Raw genomic sequence first — 18,173 nt, 5'->3', positions numbered from 1 at the left:
TCCTGCATATGTTAATCTTGAAGCTGCAAAATCCAGTCCCTACTCTCCTGCAGTGCCAGTCTGTTTGTGAGTCTAGTCAGTACTTCTCTGCAATAGAACGCCTGACAAAAATCAGCTTCGGGGAGAAAGGGTTTACTTTGGCTTATGCTTCCATAGGTCCAACATTGTGGGGAAGGCATAGCAGAAAGAGTGTGAGGCTAGCCTGACAGTTAGAAATCAGAGCAAGAACAGAAAGTGGGGCCAAGCTTTATAGCCTCAACATGCAAGCCATGTGATGATGTGATGTGCTTCCTTAGCAAGGCTCCACTTCCTGAGGTTCCATAATCTTCTCAAACAAGACTATAGTTAGAAATCGTTCAAGGTGTGTGTGTGTGTGTGTGTGTGTGTGTGTGTGTGTGTGTGAAGCAGGTGATGTAGACAGAAGAAAAGTGTTGATAGTCTTACATTTACAAGGACGCTAAGAAAAAGGAATAAAATCCTTTCGACATTTAATTTTTGGCACCAGATAATTTGAAATGGCTTCAGAATGTGTTCTTGGATAAGTTCAAATAGAAAATAGACAAGCAATCACATTTCAAGACAGGGCGGCAGTGTAAGCCTGTTAAAATATTTGATGCTAGTGTCCAGAATGAAGTGAGCTGTATGAAAAGTGCTGATTTAGGCAGAGGAAGAGGGGTCTAGTACCAAACTCCTGTATTTCGTGGTGCTTCTGTGCAGAGCTGTGCTCTGCTCAACTCTCACGTGATGGTTTTCAAATGCATCTGCCAATGTTCTAAAGTGTTTCTTGTTGAAGGGTGAACTCTCATGACACTTTAAGTCTAGGCCCAGCTGAAGATTTTAAGGTGGAAAAATGGGACAGGGAAGAAGAGATGCCAGAGGCATGAAGATTGAAATATGAGAATAACCAAAGATACTAGAAACCCCTCTAACAGTGTTCTGTGTATAACAAAACAGAATAATCAGAAAAATAAAATGCAAAACCAAACAATAACAAAAATGTTACCTCTAAATGCCAGAAGATCACATTCAATGACTTGTAAAGGATGGAGACTCTGATGACACTTGGTGACTCAGACCGGTCCCACTTCCATTCTCAGCAACATCCCTTTCTTTCTTAATACACTGTTTACAGTTCTACTGCTCTCTGTGTGTCCTGGTCCGGCTCTGTGCTCCAGGATGTTGATCTTGGTAGTCTCAGAAAGTACCCTCTGGACTCTGATCCACTCCTATAATACATCCATTGACCAACAGGGTTGATGTGTGACCTGAGGTCATCCGAATGCTACTGGGTTAGTTAGGTACACAGCAAAATTGGATCCAGAAAGAACTTCAGAGCCCAGAGTATGCACCTGAATGTAAGAGCTCATTTGTTGAGGTGTGATGTTCATTTTTTGGAACCAAAGGATCCGGTCAAAGCATGGGAAGTTGTCTTAGCTATGGTTTCTATTGCTGTGAAGAGACATTATGACCATGGCAACTCTTATAAAGGAAAGCATTTAATTGGTGGCTTACAATTTCAGAGGTTTAATCTATTATCCTCATGAAGGGAAGCAAGGCAGCATGCAGGCAGATATGGTGCCAGAGAAAAAAGCTGAGAGTGTTTACACCTTGACTCACAGGCAACAGGAAGTGTACAGTCTCACAGGCTGTAGTTTGAGCATATATGAGTCCTCAAAGCTCAGCTCCACAGTGACACACTTCCTCCCACGAGACCACACCTACTTGAACAAGGCCACGCCTGCTAATAGTGCCACTCCCTTTGGGGGACATTTTCTTTCAAACCATCACAGGAATATAAAGCAAGAAGGAGGGAAGAGTAAAGGAAGCCATGAAGTCAGACTGGGAACTGTCTCGAGAGCACGAACATTCAGAAGCACACATATGAACATGAGTAACTAGTTTAGGAATGTGATGACTGATCTTCTCAACTTGATGGGAGCAAAGCAATAGTGCAGCCCTTTCTGGGATGACCTGAAGGACAGCAGTGAAGGGAAATTTTCACAGTGGACCAATCTTTGGACAGTGCACACATGCACACATTTTGCCTGGAAGGAGAAATGAACAGATGTACAACTATATGCTGTGGCCAATGGATTGGCTGGACGGCCAGGGACTTGGAAAGAACAAGATTGGGAAAGTGATGAGAAAGACATTTTAGAGAAGAAGTATGCAGATAGATCTCTCCAAATGGGTGAAGGATGTGATGATACTTGTGCCCCGTGTAAATGCTCATCAGAAGTGACTTCAGCAGAGGAGTTCAGCAATCAAGAAGTGGAGATGACCCCTTCTGTGGACCATCAGCCTCTTTCTCTAGTCATCCTGATAGAATGGGGAATGACATTATGAAGACACAATCACAACACTCGTTAGGAGATGATACCTGAAAGGCCGAGGTGGGGTTCTCCAGAAGGTGGTATATGTTTTGAATATGCATCCTTTTTATGGTATTACTTCTTCTACAGCTACTATTCACAGGTCCAGTAATAACGGGGTGAAATGGAAATGATTCCACTCCCTATCACCCCTAGTGATCCACTAGGAAAACTTTGCTTTCTGCTCCTACAACCGTCTGCTCTGCTGGCCTAGAGGTCTTGGTTAAGGATAGGAGTGCCCCTCACAGAAGACAAAACAAGTGTTCTACTGACCTTAATGTAGTAGGAGCAGCGGGTTGCATTCCGCCACCCAGCTCCTGTCACTAGCTAGCTTTACCCGAAATAACAACACACAAACTGTATTCTTTTAAACACTGCTTGGCCCATTATATCTAGCCTCTTCTCTGCTAACTCTCGCACCTGGACTAGCCCATTTCTAATAATGTATGTAGCACCCCAAGGTGCGCTTACTGGAAAGATTCTAGCCTACGTCCATCCTGGGTCAGAGCTTCATCGTGTCTGGCTCTGAGAGGAGCTGCATGATTTCTGAGCTCACTTCCTCTTCCTCCCAGCATTCTGTTCTGTTTACTCCACCTATCTAAATTCTGCCCTATGAGGCCAAGCAGTTTCTTTATTACTTAACCAATGAAATCAACAGATTGATATATGACACTCCCGCATCACCTTAATGCTCAGACTTCCTTCTGGCCTCTGAAGCCCTGAAGTCAACAGGCTATGGAAGGAATAGCAGTTCTAGGAAGGGCGAAGGCTGCAATGGCGGTGAAGAGTGCAGGAGATCTTTTAGGGTGGCTCTTGGTATCACTATGTTCTGTGATTAAAATCGATGGGAAACTGTAACAATCCCAATCCTGATGTTTCAGGAATGAAGGGATGGGTCTCTTCTCCAGGATATGAGCCAAGACTTGCTAAGGTGCTTTCAGAGGATGGAAGAAATAGAGGATGGGTAGCATATATATCCACACAGGAAAAGGTAGCTATAAATAGAAGCTAAAGTTATATAACCAGTTGTAGAAATGAGGATTATAAATGAAATGAGGATTTCTGTCTTATTTTTTGAAAACATGTTGAGTATGATAGTTTTATTTTCTTTCCTCTATTTCTTTATTTTGTAATGTACCATCAACTGACACAACAGCAATGATTAAGTGCTGTTAACTTATATTATCATACTTAAAAGATGAACTTTGCCACTTCTTCTAAAATACGCCATGGACTCACAGTTTTATGTATGATAGTTATATCACGTTAGGCCAATTGTGACCTGGTTATTGTTTTCATCTAAAAATTAAGCATGATGTAAGGAGGTATGATTGTGTGTCAAGTTGATGATGGTTGGACTTGTGACAGCTAATCTTGGTTGCCAACCTGAGTGTATCTGGAATCAACTAAAGCACAAGATACTCAACACTCCTGTAAGGATTTTCTTGGTATGACAGTTGGGAATTCTTAAAGGGAGGAATTAGTTAAAAGAGTAAGTTTTTCCCACATTAAAAAAAAATGGGAAACATTATAATGGAGGGACTTGGATCCCTGTATGATAATATGCTAGGCAGTGTGAAAATGGGATGATCAAATGAGAGGATATCTAATTTAGATGAACTTATGTGTCAACTGTAAACATTATCAGCTCTATAGCATTTTTGTCTAATCACTAAAAATATTGGTTAATCTGAATGCTAAGATACAGGCCTTAGAAAAGCCTAATAAAACAGATATCAGAGATATTCAAACCTAGACAGAGGAATTTAATGGAGAGCCAATTTCAGCATTGCATGATAAGAATAGAGAGAAACAGCCTAAAGTTTTCAGACAACCAACCTTAATATATCCAGCAACCTTACAGGAATTTCCAAGTGGCAGAGGCTCTGTCACAGGTAATTGGACTTCTGTGCCAATGTTAGATTTAAGGAGATTCAAGGGAGCAATAGTGTCATGTACAATCACCTTTTGTGAAGCAAATATTAAACCTGTGGTCAATTTGTAATAGAATTATCCCTTACAACTAGATACATTTGGTTAAAGGTGTTTTAGCGCCTGGTCCCCAATTACAATGGAGCACCTGATTCAGAGAAGAGCTAAGATTATTGAACAGTAGAGTAAAACTAGAGGTTGGGAAATCTCCCAAGGTCAAATTCTTGGAGAAGGAAACTATGCTACTATAGAAAGACAAGCTGTGTATGACGACCACACCCTGGGTTTATGTCATGCAGCAGCTTTGAAGGCTTGGGACAGAATTAGAGAAATAGGAAAGAAAATTGAGCCATTTATTAAAGTTATGTAGGGCCCAAAGGAAGCCTTTACAGATTTCTTACAAACAATCACTTTAGTAGTAAATAGAATGATACCAAATTCAGAAGCTAGACAAATAATAATTGAAACTTTGGCTTTTCAGTTTAAGGATTGGAATACTATCTCAGTTAAAGCAGAGCATGAGATGGGCTGAATGTATAGGGCCTGAAGCACAGAGAGAATATTACAACCATATGTAGCTAACATAGCAATATTTGTGGGGATGTGATTTGTTACAACAATGGAATACTCCCCCAACCTTAGAAATGAACCATAAATTAATGTATGTTTCTGGGAAAATCATTAGAAGGTTTTATAAAGAACAGTCATGAAATATTCAGGATGTACAAGAACATGGTACAACACCTGTTAATATTTCAAAGGCACCAATAGCCCCACCTTTAAAATGCTTCACAGACAAACCTATATGGGTTAAGCAAAGGCCTTTAACAACAGAGAAACTGCAGGGTTTAGAACAGCTGGTACAGGAGCAACTAGATACTCAGCATACTGAAGAATTAACCAGCTCTTGGAATTTTCCTGTATTTGTTGTTAAAAAGAAATATGAAAAAGGGAGAATTATAACAAATCTAAGAGCTGTAAGTAAGATAATTCAGCCAATGGGCATTCTACAGCCTGGCATTTCTTTGCCTTCTCTATTGCCTAAAGGATGGGCTCTTATAGTTATTAATTTAAAAGATTGTTTCTTCACTACACCTTTATAAGAAAAAGAAAAAGACATTTTTTCCTTCGCAATCCCTACTTATAATTCTCAGCCTGCTAAAAGATATCAACAGAAGGTTCTCTCACAGGGAATGTTAAATAGTTCTACTCTGTGCCAATATTTTATAAGTCAGTCATTGGAAATAATACGAAAGCAATTTCCTGAATCTATAGTTTATCATTACATGGACAAAATTTGCTATCTTATTTAAATGTAGATACTTTAGAAAAAAATGTTTGAAGAAGAAAATTATGCCTTGTTAGGGATTACAAATTGCTCCTGAAAAAAAAATACAAAGAGGAGATTCTACTAATTACTTAGGCTATAAAATTAGATCTCAAAAGGTACAAATTAGGAGAGATTGATTACCAACTCTTAATGACTTCCAATGATTGTCCGGAGACATTTCCCACCTATGATCCCCTATTGGAATAGGTCCTGATGACCTGATTAATTTAAACAAAACCTAAGATGGTGACATAGACCTAAATAGTCCCAGGGAATTTTCAACTGAAACTGAGAGTGTATTGACTTTGATTGAAGAGAAATGTGGATCACATGCATCTGAATCTTATCTGCATTCTGGTCATATTATCCTCCAAATATTTCCCTACAAGAGTTTTAATGCAGAGGGAAGATATTACCTTAGAATGAATTTTCTTACCACATAAACTGGGTAAAAAATTAAAAAACTTACGTGGAAAACGTTTCTGAATTAATTCTAAAAGGAAAATTGAAACATCATCAACTAGCAGGAATAGATCCAGCAGAATTCCTTTTAATAATGATAAAATTGACAGATTTGGGAAGAAAGTGAACTCTTGAAAAGAGCTTTTACTAATTTTGGGGAAGAGATTAGCAAGAACTGTCCCCCCAAAAGAAGTGAATTAAATTTATAAAGAGAGCTAGCTGGATCCTTCCTCACATTGTACAGGACACATTAATAACTGGTCTATTCTACATTCTATAATGATGCAAATAAATCAGGAAAGGCAGGTAATAAATCATAAAATTTAAGTAAAGTGAATTGGAGCTCTTATGATTCTGTCCAAAATGTAGAATTAAATAAAATTCTCATCATACTAAAGGATTTTAAAGAACCTCTCAACATAGTTACTGATTTGCAATATTCAGAAAGAGTTGATTTGCACATTGAAACTGCTGAATTTATATCAGATGACACAGAATTGACTTCATTATTTATTCAGTTACAAGATATAATCAAAAATAGGCATTGTCCCATATATAATAACACACATCCAATCCCATACAGCTCTGCCAGGTCCTCTAGCACAAAGTAATCCAGAAATTGATCTATTATTGATTGTAAATGTGCTGAAGGCCTCAAAATTTAACAAAGAATCATGTCAATAGCAAAGGTTTAAAAAAGACTTTCCTATCACATAGCAAGATGCTAAGGAAATTATAAGGAAATGTCCTACTTGTTTTTTTTTTGTATAACCAAACACCACTAACTGCAGGAAGTAATCCAAAGGATATGCAAAGGAATGAAATCTGGCAAGTGGATGTGTTCCATTTTGTAGAATTTGGCAAAATAAAATATGTACACCACACCATTGATACTTATTCAGGTTTTCAATGGGCAACTGTTTTGAGTTCAGAAAAGGTTGATTCAGTAATCACATATTTGCTAAAAGTTATGGCCACCATAGATATACCTATACAAATAAACACAGGCAATGCTCCAGCATATGTGCCCAAGAAAATAAAAGGTTTTTGCTTATTATAATGCAAAGTATACCTCACAATTCTCCAGGGCAGCCAGTTATAGAAAGGTCAAATCAAACTTTAAAGGATATGTTAAATAAACAGAAAGGGATGAAAAATACTCCCAGAAATAGATTGCATAATGCTTTATTAACTTTGAATTTACTAAATGTTAATGAGAAAGGAACAACAGCTGCAAAAAGACATTGGATAGTAGAAAAAACTATGGAATTTAATCAGCTAATATACTTTAAAGATGTGCTGACCTCAGAATGGAAACTAGGACATGTGTTATGTTGGGGAAGGGGCTTACTTTTGTTTCCATGTAAGAAGAAAAGCTATGGATACCATAAACAATGATAAAGATTCTATTTGAACAAGAGACATCTTTTTTTTCTTGATTTTTATTGAGCTCTACATTTTTCTCTGCTCCCCTCCCTTTCTCTCCCCTTCCCTTCAACTCTCTCCCAATGTCCTTATGCTCCCAGTTTACTCAGGAGATCGTGTCTTTTTCTACTTCCCATGTAGATTAGATCTATGTATGTCTCTCTTAGAGTCCTCATTGTTGTCTAGGTTAAGAGACATCTCTTAATTAGAAGAGATGAGAGCTCATCAAGTAACATGGCAATTTAATCTGAACTAACCCATACAACTAACAAATGCTTTTCATTTGATCAGCTATAACTTGCCAAAAGAGAATATCCCCAAAATTAGTGTTGAGGAAAGGTTTTATTTCAATCTTTTCAGGAGAATAAAGGTATCCATCTAAGTAATCTGAAGCTGAAGGCTATGGGACAAATGAGACATCTGAAGAAAAAGGATGAATCATCCAGAAAAAAAATTTCAAGAGTAAATTGGTCTATTGGTATATCATCTTTCCAATAGGATAAAATTTCATAAATCCTTTCTAATGTTTCTGCTTTTCTCCTCAGACTTATAATGGAAATGGTCTTTTTGTAGTTCCATTACAATTAAAGATTAAAGCTGGCTTTGGGGTTGGCTTCTCTAAACTCAAACATGCTTACTAAAGTGAAATCCAAAATCTCTGCCTCATGTCAGAATAGTCACCTATGAGGCAAAATAAAAACAAAAATTTAAGAACTATTTTATTGCTATTAATATTATAATCCTTTGGTTTTATAAAAACCCTTTAACAACTTTTCTTAAGGTACAAAATTTATAAGATACAAATAAATATATATGTATATAAATATTTATGCATATTTTAACTTTTTGTCATGATATTAATGGTACCAAATAATTCTAGAAAAAGATTTCATCTACCTTCCTGTACATGATTTCTGGTTTGAGTCTCTATCAGCATGCCTTACAGTGACCTCTGAAGTCTCCAAAAGGAGGATTGGACCCTACAATGATGATTTATCCAGGACTATAATAACACCATTAAGCTGAAAACACCACCTAAAGATCGGCTTTGGACTACAAAATGCTCAGAACAATTTTGAGATGGCTAGCTGAGATGATCCAGCCTAACAGATTACTCTAGCCAGGACTTGAGACAAGACCTACCTTACCCATTATGCAGAGACTGGACAACAAATGATACAGCTGCTTCTACCAGGACTTGACAGTTAATTCAAATTCATTGTTTATGGGGATTGTTTACAAGTTGTTTTGGTAATGGTCATGAAAAAAGCTAAACAAAGGAAATTAGATTCAAGGTTCTTGTTCTGAAAAGAAAAAAGGGGATGTAGTTACGATAAGATAAAATGTAGATTATTGAATCTACTTTTTAAAAAGCAACTACCAGCTTTAAATATTTTACATTGGATTGAATTTTTTATATTGTATGCAAATTTTGTATATTTATACATATTTGAGATTAATTCTGTTAAAACAGATTGTACATACACTTCTAATCTTGTCCAGGGTATCTATACAGCTCATTTAACAATGTAATGCAAATTTCTAGTTCTTGAAGGTTATTATTATCTACTGTTTAGGATAGTAAGCAAATGCAGGTTAGTAATTAGTCACCTACTACAATAGAACTTGTAGTCACATTAGGTATGCTTTCAAGGTCAAACAGACATATTTTAAATAGACAGGTCATCTTCAAACACTTCAGAATATGGCATTTAAGATGCTTTAATAACACAAATTCCTTTTTCTTTTTTATGACAATGAGACATGTCTTTTCCTGGCAGCACCAATCTACTTCAGAGAAGATAATTGGCATTGAAGAAACTCCACATGGAGTTTGCTTTCTTTGTGGCAAAAGTAAGTCACTGGGCAAAGAAAGTGTCCTTGCCTCAACTGCAGACAGTATATTGTCCTAATGGAGCAAGCAGGACACAAAAGAGAGTAACTACCAAACCTTGGCAAGACAAGGTGGGGAAGAAGTCCTTCAAAAACCCTGCTTTGTGGAAGTCTGTCAGATATTCTAGGCCTGTAGGAGGGATGCCCCAACGTTGCAGAGGAACCTTGGGCGACTGTCCAGGCTTTCTACAGTGCTGCCTTTCGTGGGAACTGGCTGCACAGTTGGAACAGCTGGAAGGAGAGAGTTCTTTCTGGCAAATGTTATTATGTCCTCCTAAAGGCAGGCCTGCAGATTCTCTTAGAGCCCTCTGTGTTTGGAGTTACCATTTCTAAATTTATTAAGACTTTGGAGTAGATTTCAAGTAGTCTCATAGCATGCTGATGCAGCTGCAGACACATACTGGGCAGTTTTAAGTAACTTACCACAATCTAGGAAAAGATTCTCAGTTGAGACACTATTTACATCAGATTGGCCTGTGGGCTTGTTTGTGGTGACTGTTGTTTGACCCAGTTCACTGTGGGCAGCACCATTCCTTAGGCTGGACCTGGCGCTGCATGAGAGTAGAGAAGACTTGGTGAGTACTAAATAGCAGGCAGCAAGGATCCATGTGTTTTTTCTCTTCACGATCTTGCCTGAGAATATGGTGCTTTTAAATTCCTGCCTTGACTTCTTTGCAATAACAGATTGTAACCTGGAATTGTAAGATGAATAAACCCTTTCCTCCCCTATATTGTGTTTCATCAGGTTATTTATCATAAAACAGAAATAAAACTAGGATCGCAATAAAGCTAAGAAGATTACTAGGATGTTGAGTGATGGATTTCACACCAAAAATTTCACAAGAGGATTATGAACTTGTTTCAAAATTAAAACACTCACCAGGGAAATTATAAACCTCCTATTTAAACATTCATCCCTTATCAAAAAATTTGTGCCCTATCAACAAAAAAGCAGAAGTGAGAAAATCCAGCAGGACGGATTTAGGGGCTGTTTAAATTTAGGGCTGAATGACCAATAGCTAGGCAGGATTTCCAGGCACAGAGGACACTGGAAAGAAGTATAGAGTCACCAGCAAAAGGCAGAGGAAGCAACATGGGCATTACAAAGTAAAGGTAACCGAGCCAAGTAAAAGAATGTAGATTAAATATATATATATATATATATATATATATATATATATATATATGGGTTAATTGAAGTTAAAAGAGCTAGTTAATAATAAGCCAACGCTATCAGCTGAGTATCAGTCTTAGTATTGTGATTTGGGAGTGAACTGTTGGGACAGGAAGATCCACCTACAATAAGATACAGCCAAGTTGTTTTTTGGTTTTCTTTTTTAAATGTAGGCCCTTAGTGCTATGAACCTAACTCTTAGAACTGCCTTCATTGTGTCGCATGAGTTTGAATATGTTGTATTTTAATTTTTATTCAGCTTTTAAAATTTAATAATTTCGTTCTGTAATAAGTTGTTTAGCACCAATGAATTTGCATACTGCCTGCTGTTTATTTTGTTGTTATTATCCAACTTAGGTGGTCAGATAAGACGCAGAGTGTTCCATCAGTAGTCCTGTATTTGTTAAGACTTTCTTTGTGTGCTAATGTTTCATTGATTTTGTAGACAGTTTCATGGCCTGAGAGATGAATATATAAAACCTGCCTTGTTTTTTGTATGGGGGATGAATGAACTTGGGTAACTTCTCCATAGTAGTTGCTCAATAAACATTGCCTCCTCCCTTCTCCTTTGAGAAGAAAAAAAATTTAGGGCTGGAGGAATGGCTCAGGGCTTAAGAGCACTGGGTGCTCTTAAGAACACCCTGGCAATCATATGATGTCTCAAGATTCCATTTCCAGGGTTCCAACACCCTTTCTGGTCTCTACGGGCAGTAGGCATGCACACGGTGTATAGGTGTGCATGTAGGCAAAACACCCAAACACAGAAAATAAAAATAATAATTTTTTCTAAACACTTACCTAAATTTAACAGTTTACTACAACTTAAATGTGGGAAGTGACTGTCAAAATACTATTATAGCAATGGAGAGAAGGCTTAGTGGCCATGTTGATGCTTTTCCAGGGGACCAAGGCTTGACTCTCAGTGCCCATGTGGCAGTTCACCACTCAGTAACTCCAGTTCCAGGGGATGGATCTGATGCCCTTTTCTTGGCTCCCTCAGCACTGCATGCCTGTGCATACAGACATGCTTCAGGTAAAATGCCCATAGAAATAAAATAAAAAATTTTAAATTATCCTTTACAGTGTCACTAAAATGAGGCACTGTGTTAAAAAAATATATTCAGAATAAAGGCCTGGGGCTTGCTCTGGAAACACCTCTATGGAAGGGACATGAAAGCAAGCGGCTATTGAAGTAAAAAGGTAAAGACTATCTCATGGAGAGTAGCTAAAGAAGTGACTAGAATTTGTAGGGAGAAGAAGGAGACACTCATAATTTAAAAGTTGTCACATAGGCTGGGTGGTGGTGGTGCACACCTTTAACCCCAGTACTCAGGAGACAGAAGCAGAGATCTCTGTGAGTTCAAAGCCAGTCTGGTCTACAAAGTGAGTTCCAGGATAGCCAGGACTGTTTCACAGAGAAATACTGTCTTGAAAAACAAACAAACAGAAAGTTGTCATGTAGAACAGAATGGATAGGAGTCATAAGGAGACTGAATCAGGAAACCCTACTGGGAGCTGTTCATGGCTGGAAGCATTTTCTTCAGGTGAGAAATCCCAGTTCTGGTGGCATTCAACAGGAACAGGAAGGTCATTTGTCATGGATACTCTCTAAATGATTAAGATCAATACCCATAAAGCTATCACCATTTATCATTACTTCATATTTACTCCTTAAACAGGAGGTATGCTGTGTGCACACACACATTTGTGTGTGGACCTGAGCAGTCTATGAAAGCTGGAGGGTCTGTTTCTTGGTCATTCTGCTTTCCATCTTTTTATTTAAGATTTGTGTTATGTGTATTGTGTATATGCACATGTGTGTGAAGGTACCTTGAGAGCCAGAAGAAAATGTGGGACCCTCTGGAGCTGTACTTGAAAGCTGCTGGCAATGGGTGATGGGAACCAAACTCAGGTACATGGCGAGAGCCTCAAGCTCTCTTAACATCTGAGCCACTTTCCCAAACTGTGCCTTATTGTTGTTGTTATTATTATTATTGACAAGGACTTTCACCATGAGTTCACAGATTTAACTAGGCTGCTGTCTATGGGGCCCCAGGAATCCTCCTGTTCCCACTTCCTCCATGCTGGGATTACAGGTGTTTTCACTGCATCTGACTTTTTTTGTGGTTGTTGAGGCTCAAACCCAAGTCCTTCTGCTTGCACAGCAACCACTTTGCAGAGGAAGCAACCTCCCCAGACTCATCATGGGAAGCACTCCAGTGATGAGGAAATGGAGGAGCAGAGATGTCTGTTAACTTGACATGGGGTACAAGGTTGATTGTAGAGAGAGACTAGAACTCAGATGAGCCTGATTCTGATTATAGATAAGTACAGGCTAATACACTATCTTACCTTTCTTATAAAAGACTGGAAGGGACTCATAAAATCTCTAAAACAACAGGAGAGTGGCGAGAGCTGAGAATCTAGAGAATATAGGAAATGTGTGGAGATTATCAAGCATTTTCACAATTCCCCAGGTCACCTGCAAGCTAACAAACTTCTCACATCTCCGATTGTTCAATACTAAATTGTTTTATAAACCTAAGATAGGTGTTCAAAAATGCCCGAGTTCTCTTAATTCTCTCCAAAACATTAATCCCTATCCTTTTAAAAAGGTGATGACTTTCAAATTCTATGGGAGTTGAATTCAAAATCATTTCCCTGTATTTTTTTTTTATTTCTATGGGTAGATTTCTGTTTGGGGCCAGTTCAAATCCCAGAACAAATCTAAATCCAAGTCCTTTTATTCCTGTGATGTGAGCTATGTCCATCACATCGTCTGCCTTTTGCATATAGTCTTGGGGGAGGTTTAACTTCTGGATTACATGTGCATTCTGTCTTCTATCAAATGAAATCTTTATATACATTCACACATACTTGGGGAAAAAAGGAAATCCTCTCCCATGCCTGTCAGTATTTTATAAAGACAGAAATGGGAAGATGGCTCAATTGCTAACGTGATTGCAGCGTAAGCATGAGAACTGGAGTCTGACCCACAGAGCCCACATGAAATGACAGGCATGGCAATGCATGCCCACACTGCTGGTGCTGGGGAGTTAGAGGCAGGAGGATTCCTGGGGCTTTCTGACATGTCTGTCTAGCCAGTTGGTAAGCTCCAAGCTCCATGAGAGATGGTGTCTCAAAATATAAGGTGAAGGGTCTGAGAGACTCTCTACATTGACTTCTGGCCTCCATACAGTGCACATGTGTGCACACACCGCCCGCCACACATGGATAATGTCTTTTTTTGGCTCACTAAGAGTTTAGTTCAGTTAGAGGAGACCTGGAAACTTCGGAAGCCCCATCACGTAAATTCACTTTTAATGGCTGTGTATCCAGAGACTTGTACTGAGCAGCACAGACCAACAGCAGGTCAGAAACCTCAGAGGATGCCTTGTCATGTGCCTTTGGCCTCAGATGGTATGGACTCTTTTGGTAACTACAGCTAACGTGACCTATATATTCTTGGTCTATGTCATGGCCTCTCTGAGAAACAGTTTACAACGTATAATCCTCCTGTCACCTTCTCAGTGAATTCTTGCTCATCCACAGTGACCTGGCCTCCTTTGAGCTCTGTTTGTTGAGTGCTGAGCCATCTCAGGGATCACAGGGCCCATGTGACTTGATTTATTGATTTTAGTTATCAATGCTTCCTGAAAACACCCGAGTTACAACACTAACGGGTAAATGCCCTTGCCACCCTCCTTTTTTAGAACCTCAATGACTCAGCCCTACCCTGATTCTAATCTTAACCCTTGAACACATAGTCTTTATTTTATTTTATTTCTGTTGCCAGTGCTGATCTTAGTAGTATTCAAAGACGGGGACCACCTGCTTGTGACTAGATCAATTTATGAGTACATTTGCCATTTTCATTGTGTTTCCCTCATGGTCTGCTAGGATTGCTCCAGTTTGCTACTAGCTCAAACAAGACTAAAGCCAATGACTGCAGAAAACATCCAATGACGTCATAGACTTAGGAAGACTCATCCAAGAACACGTGTTTCCTCATTATAAAACCAGCTTACATTTGTAACTCCGAAATCAGGGAATTTGATATATTTTTATTGTTATTAGGATGCTAAGACACTCCTGACAGATGTGTCCAAATGAGAACTCAATGTAGCTAATCCCTCATTGAGGCTCTAAGTTGACAGCTAAGCTAAGCATCACCCCTAGGGTGATGTACTTCTCAAAGTGCTGTGGTGGTTTGAATGAGAATGGCCCTATAGGCATACACAGTTTAACACTTCATCCTTAGGAGCTGTTTGGGAAGGATAAAAGGTGTAACCTTATTGAAGGAAGTTTTCCACTGCAGGTAGGATTTGAGGTTTCAAAAGACTTATGCCATTCTCTTTCTGCCTCCTGGTTTTGGATCAGGATGTGGTGTCTCAGCTATTGTTGCCACCATGCCTTTGCTCTGCCATCATGGACTCTAACCCTCTGAAACCATAAGCCACATTAAACACTTTCTTTTAAAAATTGTCTTAACCATGGTGTTTTGTCATAGCAAAAGAAAAGTAACTAAGGAGTCATGACTCAGCCTCAGAGGAAGCGAGATGTGACTGCCTTGCAGAAAAAGGTACCAAGCCACATTGTTAACTCAGACAAGAATTATGGGTGAATGTAAGTTGTAAGAATTAGTTAATAAGAAGCCTGAGCTAATGGGCCAATCAGTTTATAACTAATGGAAACCTGTGTGTGGTTCTGTGGAACTTAACAGCTGCAGGACCAGGCAGGACAGAAAACTTCGGTCAACAAATGGTGCCCACATGGACAACTGCATCCACATAAAGCCTGAGAGAGCTTGGGAAGTAATTGTAGACAGAAAAGAATAGAGTTAAGAATGGCTTATTGATAGTGGCACTTTCTCGGGTAGGCTCTGCTTGCTAGAGGCAAGTGTTCTCATTTAAGAGAGGCTTCCTGACTCAGCTTTAACTGCAAAACCTTGCAGCTCTTTTAAGAGGTTCTGCCATGAAACACTTAAGTGGTATTGATGAAAAGCTGACTGTATGCTTTTAGGTGGTGGCAAGGACCTTGAAATGCCATAGAGTTGTGGCAATAAACATGGCTCCAGCCAGCATCTCTGCCATGAGACTAGAATCTCAGAAAGCTAAGGAATGGGCTGGATCCAGCTGTCAAAGCCACAGCCTTAATCCTAGCCATATCGCTTAGCAAATTAAAGACTCATGTAATCAGAAAAAGAGAGATACAGTAAGGATAGTTTCAGACAAAAAAAGCCTATAAACAATTTACAATGTGTTTAAAAATATATGTAGGCTTAAAAAAAAGAAAAAAGGTTAAAGTACTTAAAATGAAAAAGAAAGGAAGAGAGTAGTTGGGTGTGGTGGCACACACCTTTAATCCCAACACTTGGGAGGCAGAGGCAGATTTCTGTGAGTTCAAGGTGTGGTGGCACACACTTTTAATCCCAGCACTTGGGAGGCAGATCTTTGTGAGTTCAAAGACAGCCTGGTCTACACAGTGAATTCCAGGATAGCTAAAGATACACAGAGAAACCTAGTCTTGAAACACCAAAAATTAAAAATAAAAATAAAAGAAATAGAATTTAAAATAAAGCCACATAAAGATGGAAAATACACAGAAAGTTTGGGTACTGTATGTTATTGTGTTGTCTTTGAATTGTTTGATGACTGAGGAAGGAGCAACAGCTGCTAAAAGACATTTGTTTATAAATGCTGCTGAATTAATCCAAGATAGGTATTTTGGAAATACCTTGACTTCAAAATTGAAGTCAAAAGATATGTTACTTTGGAGAAGAGGTTTTGTTTTTGTTTCCACAGGAAATGAGAGGCTGTGGATTCACTCTGGATTAAGAAAAATAAGGTTTGATGAAGGAAGACTACCTGAGAAATCTCCGATAGGAGCAGATGGCTCAGATGTCCGAGTTCTACATCCAGAACAAATTTAAGACTGCTGCCTGAGATGATCAAGCCTCACGGGATCTTCCAGTCAGGACTTGATCATAATTCCAAATTTTCTATGGGTCTTCATAAGATTATCAGTGCCCCTAATAAAAAACTACTCCCATATTCCCTAAAAATGGATTATGGATGTTTGCCTTTGTTTAGAATGTTGATTATAAGATTTTAAGAATAATGAATGTCTGGAAAAAAAGCTAAACAAAGGAGATTCTAGTCAGAGTTCTTGTTTAAAAAAAGGGGGAGGAAGTGCTGTGGGACAGGTCTTTTATCCTGTCACTTGTATTATTACTATTATTTGATTTTCAAGACAGGGTTTCTCCGTAGGTTTTTTTGGTTCCTGTCCTGGAACTAGCTCTTCTAGACCAGGCTGGCTTCGAACTTACAGAGATCCACCTGCCTCTGCCTCCTGAGTGCTGTGATTAAAGGCACGCGCCACCACCGCCTGACCACTTGTATTATTTTTAATAAAATGCTGATTGGCCAGTAGGCAGGCAGAAAGTATAGGCTGGGCAACGAGAATTCTGGAAAGAGAGAAGTTTAAGACTGCAGTCGTGACCCAGTCTCAGAGGAAGCAAGATGTGACTGTCTCACAGAAAAAGGTACCAAGCCACGTGGCTAATTCAGACAAGAATTTGGGCTAATGTAAATTATAAGAATTAGTTAATAAGAAGCTTGAGCTAATGGGCCAATCAGTTTATAATTACAAAAAAAAAGAAAAGTCACTAAAGCAGTGACCTTTGTAGCTTTTTGGTGAGCAAGACTATTTTCTCTATGTTCCACAATTTCTCAAGCCAATCATGAAATGATGTGATTTGAACAGCACAATAACCTTCAAATATTTGCTGCTCTAGATTACATAGAACCAATTGGAACAAGATATTGCCACACAGTTTCTCTCAACATCTATACAGGCCTGGTGGCGTTTGCCAGTATTTCCAGCACTCAGAGGCAGGGAGATTGCATGTTTAAGGCCAGCGTGAGTAACATAGGCCCTCTTCTCAAATGAACAAATAAACTAAATGAAGGGAAAGAACTGTACCTGTCATATTTTATTTTAAGGGAATTTAAATTGTCATGTGTTTTAAACTAAGACCAAACAATGGTTGGGTAGAGTGTGTAAACAAGGGTCTAATAGAGGGATTGGTGAGAAATCGAGTCACCACAGGGCACTTAAAAGCACCTTTTATTTCCAAATAATCTAGAAATACCTGTTACTTCAATATTTATGCTGTACAACATCATGAAAATGTCTTGTATGTTACTTTTAAGTTTCTATGCCCTTTGTTTAAGTGCTCTGAAAGAGTGTCTATGTGTTTATGAGTTTAAGCCCAAGATTTTTCTATCTAAACATAATTTATAACATTGTAACTACAGCAGTTTTAAAAAATACTATAATGCAAATAGTTTAAATCAAATCTATAAAAGCCATTCCTGTGGAAACAGTAGAGGACAGTGGCAGGACATTTCCATTATATTTCTCAATGCATTGCACAGCATCCTTAAATATTAAGCTAATTTTAAACTGGCTTGTATTTGTATTCTATGGCTATGTATCACCTACTAAATGTGCAGTGTTCCCAGGGTCAGTGTGGGAAGTATTAAAGTCACTACAGATAGATAATAACCTTATTGAAATATTC

Source organism: Microtus pennsylvanicus, chromosome 10, assembly GCF_037038515.1.
Source record: "Microtus pennsylvanicus isolate mMicPen1 chromosome 10, mMicPen1.hap1, whole genome shotgun sequence".
NCBI lineage: Eukaryota > Metazoa > Chordata > Mammalia > Rodentia > Cricetidae > Microtus > Microtus pennsylvanicus.
Note: the sequence above shows the minus strand (reverse complement) of the source record.